The 8075-nt window shown below is 44.6% G+C and overlaps 1 protein-coding gene across 1 annotated transcript in view; it reads right to left on the minus strand.

Annotated features, from left to right (window-relative positions):
* The window catches only part of LOC141917659 (uncharacterized), a 198947-nt gene that overhangs the window by 138747 nt on the left and 52125 nt on the right, over positions 1–8075 (minus strand). The gene's annotated exons all lie outside the window — the stretch shown is intronic.

Here is an 8075-nt window from a genome sequence, read left to right on the forward strand (position 1 = left end):
CGACAGACAAAGAAAAGAGTAGATTGGTGAGCTGCACCTGCGCGTTTATTGTCTCGTCTCATACAGGGAGTAGGTAGCAGCTCGCGGAGCGCGAACTAGCCGGGAGAGAAGATGCTCCCCCCCTCCCCCGTACTTGCAGCATTCGCAAGAATAAGGAGTCCCCTATCACCCCCTGCTGGAAACTTCCCTTGTCTGTGGCAACCACCCCCCACCCGGATCTGCTCCCCCCCTCCCCCGTGGCATTCGCGCTACGGTACCTCACTAGACCTGTTCTCCCTGTAGGCAGCAGGGGAGATAGTGGTGCTATCTATGGTGCTATCTTCTCTCCTGCTTTTAGGTTTTTTTTCCTCGCCCTGAAATGACCTGCGAGCCACTCTGCTTTCCCTACAGACCTACGTGTGTATTTACTGCTTCAGGCTTTGGAAGTGCAAGAGTCTCACACAGTTATTCTCAACTTCGACGCCGTAACTCGGGAGAGGAATAAACTCTGTCACGATCTGGGGAGATCCGCCTTTTCCTGTTTGGTTGTTGTAGCGTTATTTTGTCTTCCCCCCCCCCCCCCCCCGCCCAAGGCGGGGGTGATAGGGGACTTCATCATCTTCATGGCCCTTTCCCGGACTCTCACCAGTAAGTCCGTGTCTCTCCTTGTACCGGGGTTTCTTCGGATGAGTGACACAGAACAGCCGACGGGCTCGGGGAATTCGGAATTCCCTGATGGGGCTGTCCTCTTTAATTGTTGAGTTGTGGAAGCGCTGTCTGGACATGTTAACCAATCATCACACATCCTACCTCTGTTCCAGTTCTGTCCTTGGTGTGGAGGGGGCATGCAAATACTGTGTAAGGCAATGCTAGCCCCACAATCCTGAGTGAGACTGACTTAATGATTGTTTGGTGTGTGCTTTTTCATTTGAGTATAGAAGTAGCATGTTTTTGCTGTAACCTAATGGTAGGTGGGAGGCACAGGATGCTAGGGAATAGAGTGGACAATTCTGTGTGTGTTTTGGTCTTTTTCTCTGCACTCTCTACCCCATCTGCAAAGCTCACTGCCAGAGGTTGATGGCAGTCTGAAATGGTGTTACAGAAATGCCTACGAAGTTAATGAATGAATGATACTTAATTTCATAGTAAACCAGTGATATGTGAAATAGTTTAGTTGTTCATGTATTTGAATAAAAATCTTAAAGTTGACAAGATATATCTTAGTGTTGCATTAAGATGGCAGAAGCAGTTCCAGTATATTCCAACACAATTCATATTTTCATATGGTGTTTGTTTCTTTAAGCAGTGATTATCATTTTGAAATGGAAATAGGTTGAAATCAAAAGATATTAACCTTACAAGATGAAATAGGTTGTCAAAATACTATCTTGTTAAAACAAAAATCCTACCCTCAGTAGGTGTATTCTTACAGTCGCTCCTGGTATCTGTTGAGGTAACATATTAGTGAGAAAAAACAGTTGAAGGTAGAGAGCTGCATAGAGAAATATTAAATAAACATGGTTTGAGTGAAAGTAAAAAATGTTTTGTCTCAATGTAGTGTGAAGTTATAGTTTCTTCAGATGAGTCTGTCAGAGGTAGCAAGTCCAGAGTTATACAGCATTTGTTTATTTCAGTAGCTAATAAGAAAACCATGTTTTTCCTGAAAGTGCATAGTTTTACAATAATTATTGAAGGCCATACTCCGTACCAAAGAATAAATTTGTATTGCATTGAAAACTGAGGGGAAATACTGTTGGCATGTTTGGACTCTACAACCTCTGGGCAACCTGTGCTCAGTCACCCTCACAGTAAAAAAAGTGTTTCCTGATGTTCAGACAGAACCTCCCGTGTTTCAGATAGTGCCCACTGCATCTTGTCCTGTCACTGGGCACCACTGAAAAGAGCCTGGCTCTGTCATCTTTGCACCCTTCCTTCAGGTATTTATACATGTTGATGAGATTCCCCCTCCCCCCCCAACCTTTTCTTGGCTAAACAGTCCCAACTCTCTCAGCCTTTCCTCATAGGAGAGATGCCCCGGTCCCTTCATCATCTTCATGGCCCTTTCCCAGACTCTCACCAGTATGTCCGTGTCTCTCCTTGTACCGGGGAGCCCAGAACTGGACACAGGACTCCAGGTGTGGCCTCACCAGTGCTGAGTAGAGGGGAAGGATCACCTCCCCCGACCTGCTGGCACTACTCCTAATGCAGCCCAGGATACCATTAGCCTTCTTTGTGGCAAGGGCACATTGCTGGCTCACATTCAACCTGGTGTCCACCAGGACCTTCAGGTCCTTTTCTGCAAAGCTGCTTTCCAGGTGGTCAGCCCCCAGCATGTGTACTGGTGCATGGGGTTATTCTTCCCCAGGTACAGGATTTTGCACTTCCCCTTGTTGAACTGCATGAGGTTCCTGTCAGCCCATTTCTCCAGCCTGTCAAGGTCCCTCTGGATGGCAGCATGACCCTCTGGAGTATCAGCCACTCCTCCCCATTTTGTGTCATCTGCAAACTTGCTGAGGGTATGCTCTGCCCCATCATCCAGATCATGAATGAAGATGTTGAACAGGGCTGGACCCAGTATTGACCCCTGGAGTACACTGCTAGTTACTAGCCTCCAACTTTGCGCCGCTGACCACCACCCTCTGGGCCTGGCCATTCCGATAGTTTTCAGTCCACCTCACTGTTTGCTCATCCTGCCCATACATCAGCAGCTTCTCTATGAGGACCTTGAGGGAGATGATGTCAGAAGTCTTCCTGAAGGCTAGGTAGGCAATATCCACTGCTCTCCCCTTGTCTACCAAGCCAGACGTTTCATCACAGAAGGTATATCTGTGGCAACTGAGGCATGGAGTCTCCATTGAAGTGCAGAAGGAAAGTCCTTTATTATTAAAATGGTACATACTTGTGCTGTCGCTACCTTAGCTCTTACTTCATGATAAGCAAATCAGCAGCTAGACAGTCATCAACACTCTTATCCCACAAACAGTTCCATACCACACAGGCAGTCTCAGTGCTGCTATTTTCTTCACCACACCAGCACAGCCTGGTATCTCTCTTCGAAGGCCTGCTTCTCCTCCAAACCTTGCTGCTTCTCCAGGCCAGTGCAGAGTAGAGCTGGTGCTTCTCCAAGCCAGCACAGGACAGAGCTCCTGCCTGGCTCACCAAGCAGAGTTCTTCTGGGCAGAGCTCTCTGGCTGAGCTGCCCAGCCAATGCTGACTTGCCTCTTAATCATTTACCAGTAACACATGATTTAACTCTTAACATATTGAATCTCCCACAGCTGTGCAGAGCTGACACTCCCACATCTCCCACTTCTTTGTTTTACAACTGCACCTGCAAAGGCTTTATCAATTAAGGTTTAGACAAAACTTCAGAAAACACAATATACATAGAATAATTACAAAATAAGGATAATAACTCCTTGAGGGGCTCATTACTCTGGTCATACAAACAGTTTTCTCTGCTCATTACACACTTTGACATCATCACTTCAGTTACACAAGCCTTAAGCTTAATAAATACTCCAACCTACACTATTTTTAACTTAACAATTACTATGATCTGCATTGTCTTATTATTTTCCTTAAGATTAACAAATATTACAATCTACATTATTTTATTATTTTCCTTTAACTTACCAAATATTACAATCTATATTATTTTTAACTTAAATACTACAATCTACATTTACACAAAGCCATTGCTTGTTGACCATGTGGTGTATCCAAAGAATTCCCCCTTCTTTGTTTTTAAATCAAGACTCATAGATTCTTAAGCTTTTTAATCTCTTGGGGGAAGGATGCTTATGTATATATGACTGTGGTGGATTCCAGTGTACCCAATCGTACTTCACTTTGTCTTCATCACGAACTACATATCTTGCCCAAGGTGAAATATGATAGAGGAGTTCACCATTTTGAGCACGAATCACCACTTTGCATATCAAAGAGCCTGCTGTCTCAGAGCTGATGATTTCCTCTATGACCGGAATGGAAGAAACAAGAATCTGTACCATCAAATTTGTTGAGACCCATCTTCAGAGTTTTTTGATGCCGAGGGGGGGGGGCTGCGCAGCTCAGGGAGGCCCTGGGCCACTGCCACTGCCAACTCCGCGCTTGCAGGTGGGGGGATGTGAATGCTGAATACAGCCATGAGCAATTGCCTCCAGTATACCTGTTGTGAGTTTAAGTCTGTCCTCATTAACGCTTTTCTGTAGTTCTTTAATAACAGAAAAATGCAGTCCTTCCCAACGTGGTTGACGTCCCGGCTCATAGATTACAGGAGCAACAACCTTTCTCGCCATGTCCATATCCCCTTGCGCCAAGGCTTCTTGCCTCGCTTTTACCCACAGATCATCCCCAGCTAAGGGAGGGCGCAGGCCAGGTTCTCTTTTAGGATTTACAGGGTCAGGGTCTAAAGGATTATCACAGTCAAAAGATCCAGCATATAAAGCTTACTGCCGGGGTTCAGAACATGTGTCCTCGCCCTCTGTGTCCTCATCCTCTGTGTTAACAGCCTGGCCGCATTCCTTATCTTGTCTTTTTATTATCTCAAAAAGAGTTCTGCCGCAACCTCATTCCCTCGCGTTACACACTCCCATAATCTTACTCCTGCTTTATCCCATATCGGAACAGTGAATATAGCAACCGCAACTGCTACCCACTTTAGAATTCTCTTCAAGGCATGCGAGTTAATACACACCTTATATTTTTCTTCCGAGGGTATTGACCTACCCATCGCTTCCCCACAGCTCACCTTGCTCACCCTGCAACGGTGATTGATGCCGGCTCCTGCTTCCTCACAGCAGCTCTTAAATTCTGAGGGGTTTGCCACCGGAGTGATCCAAGCTGGTCACACTTATCACTGCCTCACACGGGGCACCATTTGTGGTAACTGAGGCATGGAGTCTCCATTGAAGTGCAGAAGGAAAGTCCTTTATTATTAAAATGGTACATACTTATGCTGTCGCTACCTTAGCTCTTACTTCATGATAAGCAAATCAGCAGCTAGACGGTCATCAACACTCTTATCCCACAAACAGTTCCATACCACACAGGCAGTCTCAGTGCTGCCATTTTCTTCACCACACCAGCACAGCCTGGTATCTCTCTTCGAAGGCCTGTTTTCTCCTCCAAACCTTGCTGCTTCTCCAGGCCGGTGCAGAGTAGAGCTGGTGCTTCTCCAAGCCAGCACAGGACAGAGCTCCTGCCTGGCTCACCAAGCAGAGTTCTTCTGGCAGAGCTCTCCACCTTCACCGAGCTCCCCAAACAGAGCTCTCTGGCTGAGCTGCCCAGCCAATGCTGACTTGCCTCTTAATCATTTACCAGTAACACATGATTTAAACTCTTAACATATTGAATCTCCCACAGCTGTGCAGAGCTGGCACTTCCCACAGTTATCAGGTTGGTCAAGCAAGACTTCCCCTTGGTGAATCCATGCTGACTACTCCTGGTGATTTTTCTTGTCCTTCACGTGCCTGGAAGTGGTTTCCAGGATTAGCTGCTCCATCACCTTCCCCAGGGATCGAGACAAGGCTGACTGGCCTGTAGTTCCCTGGGTCTCCTTTCTTGAAGATAGGGGTGACATTTGCTTTCTTCCAGTCTTTTGGCACCTCTCCCGATCGCCACGATCATTCAAATATTACCGAGAGCGGCCTCGCAATGGCATCAGCCAGATCCCTTGGCACTCGTGGGTGCATCCCATCAGGGCCCGCGAGCTTATGTACATCCAGTTTTGCTTAAGTATTCCTTGACCTGATCTTCTTCCACCAAGAGTATGTCTTCCTTGTTCCAGCCTTTCCCCCTGGTCTCTGGGACCCTGGGATTCCTGAAGGCCGGTCTTGCCAGTAAAGACTGAGGTGAAGGAAAAAGGCTGAGGTACTGAATGCCGCCACGTCCTGTGTCACCAGGCCCCCCGCCCCATTCAGCAGTGGGCCCACATTTTTCCTAGTCTTCCTTTTGCCACTTGTGTACTTATAGAAGCCCTTCTTGTTGCCTTTGGTGGAGGTGATCCTTGATAACCAGCTTTCTTGGGCCCCTCTTCCTTCCAGGGCCTTATCCATGGAACTCTTCCAAGCAGATCCCTGAAGAGGCTGAGACTGCTCTCCTGAAGTCCAGTGTTGTGATCTTGCTTTTTGTGTGGCCTGCGTGCCCCCCTCTTCCCCACCCCCCCACCCCCCCCCCCAGCTCTGCCATCTCATGGTCACTGCAGCCAAGGCTGTCTTTGACCTTCACATCCCCAATGAGCCTTTCCTTGTTTGTGGGTATGAGGGTCTGGCAGAGTACCTCTCCTTGTTGGCTCCTCTATCACCTGTGTTGGGAAGCTGTCATTGATGCTCTCCAGGAACTTCCTGGACTGCTTATGTCTGGCAGATATTGGGGTGGTTAAACTCTCTCCCCCCTCCCCTTCCCTTCCCTCCCCTGTGGACGTGAGGCTAATTCTAGCTGTCTGTAGCTGTGATGTAACTTGATTTTAGTGTATGAGGTTTCTCTTCTGTTTCACAGTTAACGTGGTTAGCAGGTAACCTTTTCTTCAGTTAACAAGTGTCTCTTACCAATGCCTGTTCTCAAATTGTAGCGGGAAGATAGAGAAACACTTTTTTTTTTTTTTTTTTTCTTTTTCAAGTTGCTGGGTATTCTGCTGATTTGTCCAGATCTTATAATTTGTGTACTTGCAGGATAGAATTGTATGTAAATCTGGTTTTATTTCTGTCTGACTAGATGATGTCAGAAATGCTATTTTGAAAGAACGGTTAGGAGCAGCAGAACAAAATTGCACTTTAACCTTATGTTGGAAGTGAAGCAGTAAGTAAACTGAACATAAGTACATATATAAATGGAAGCTTCAGATTCATAAAAACAAAAGGGGAACAACATTTGATGCTGGAAAAAGTTTGAAGAGGAATTTTGTAGGGTTTTGTTTTGGGGGTATTTTTTTTGGGTTTTTTTTTTGGGGTTTGGGTTTTTTTGAGTCAGTACTTCTAATTAACATCAGTCAAAGGTTATTTAATCTAAACAGTGAATAGAGACTCTTAACCTGTACTTTATTAAGTTTTTATTTTGTTGTATATTTGTCTTCCAGAACTTCAACACAGGACTTATGCACTTCACCTACTGGCCTGTTCTATTGAGAAGCATACTATCATGCCATATTTCTTCACCTTTTGGTTTTTTGGGGGTTTTTTTTGGTTGCTTTTTTGGTTGGGTTTGGTTTGGTTTGGGGTTTTTTTGTGACTGGGGAGGAACACTAATTTTGCTGTTAGGGGGCATAGATCTCTTCAGCATGGGACCCACATCTGTTGTTTCAGCCATAAATTCTTAGGATTCCTGCAGTAGTTTTCCTGTTTTCCCCCATGTCTTCCTTTTTCCTTTAAAAAACAAACAAAAAACCCCTTGGTATTTATCTCGCTGGTGGGCACAGTAAGAGGACAGAGAAGGCATCTTATTTCAACATTGTGTTTGTCTTGCATAGAAGTATCCTAATGAAACAAGAATTCTGTATTTTTCTGTGTTCCTCTAGATTATGGTCAGCACCAATAAAATTTTACTGGTTCTTGACAAGTTCCCTCTACTGTTTTATATACTTTCAGGCAGTCATAATTATTTTTTTATTTTTATGTAAAGCATTTGCTTGATCATTCTGGAATAGAAAAAAAGTTGTGGGGTTTTTTGTTGGTTTTTTTTTTTTTTTTCTTTTGCATGGGTCTATCTTTAAATTATGTTTTGTGTATTTATAAATATACTGTTTATAGTTGAGGACTGTTATTAGGGGACCTGCTTACTGAAACTTGTTACGTGAAGTAGTCGGATTATGTCAGTGGGAATAGCTATTAGCAAAGGCTTTGAAGAAAAGTACAAGAAAAGCTGAGGTGGATAAACAGAGTATTTTATTGTTTTCTATATAGACAACTTTCCTCCTAATTTCTTCTGTAGAAGCTCAAGAATTAGTCTTGTCTATTTTTTAATTCTTTCTAAGGTAGCTAACAGTGTTATTTAACTTAAAAAAGGTACACGTTACAAAGTGATTAAATATTTATCTTTCTATTAATTATTAATGCATAGAAACCAGTGTTGCTAAATAAACTCGTAAGCTGTGGTAA

Source organism: Strix aluco, chromosome W (genome assembly GCF_031877795.1).
Source record: "Strix aluco isolate bStrAlu1 chromosome W, bStrAlu1.hap1, whole genome shotgun sequence".
Lineage (NCBI taxonomy): Eukaryota > Metazoa > Chordata > Aves > Strigiformes > Strigidae > Strix > Strix aluco.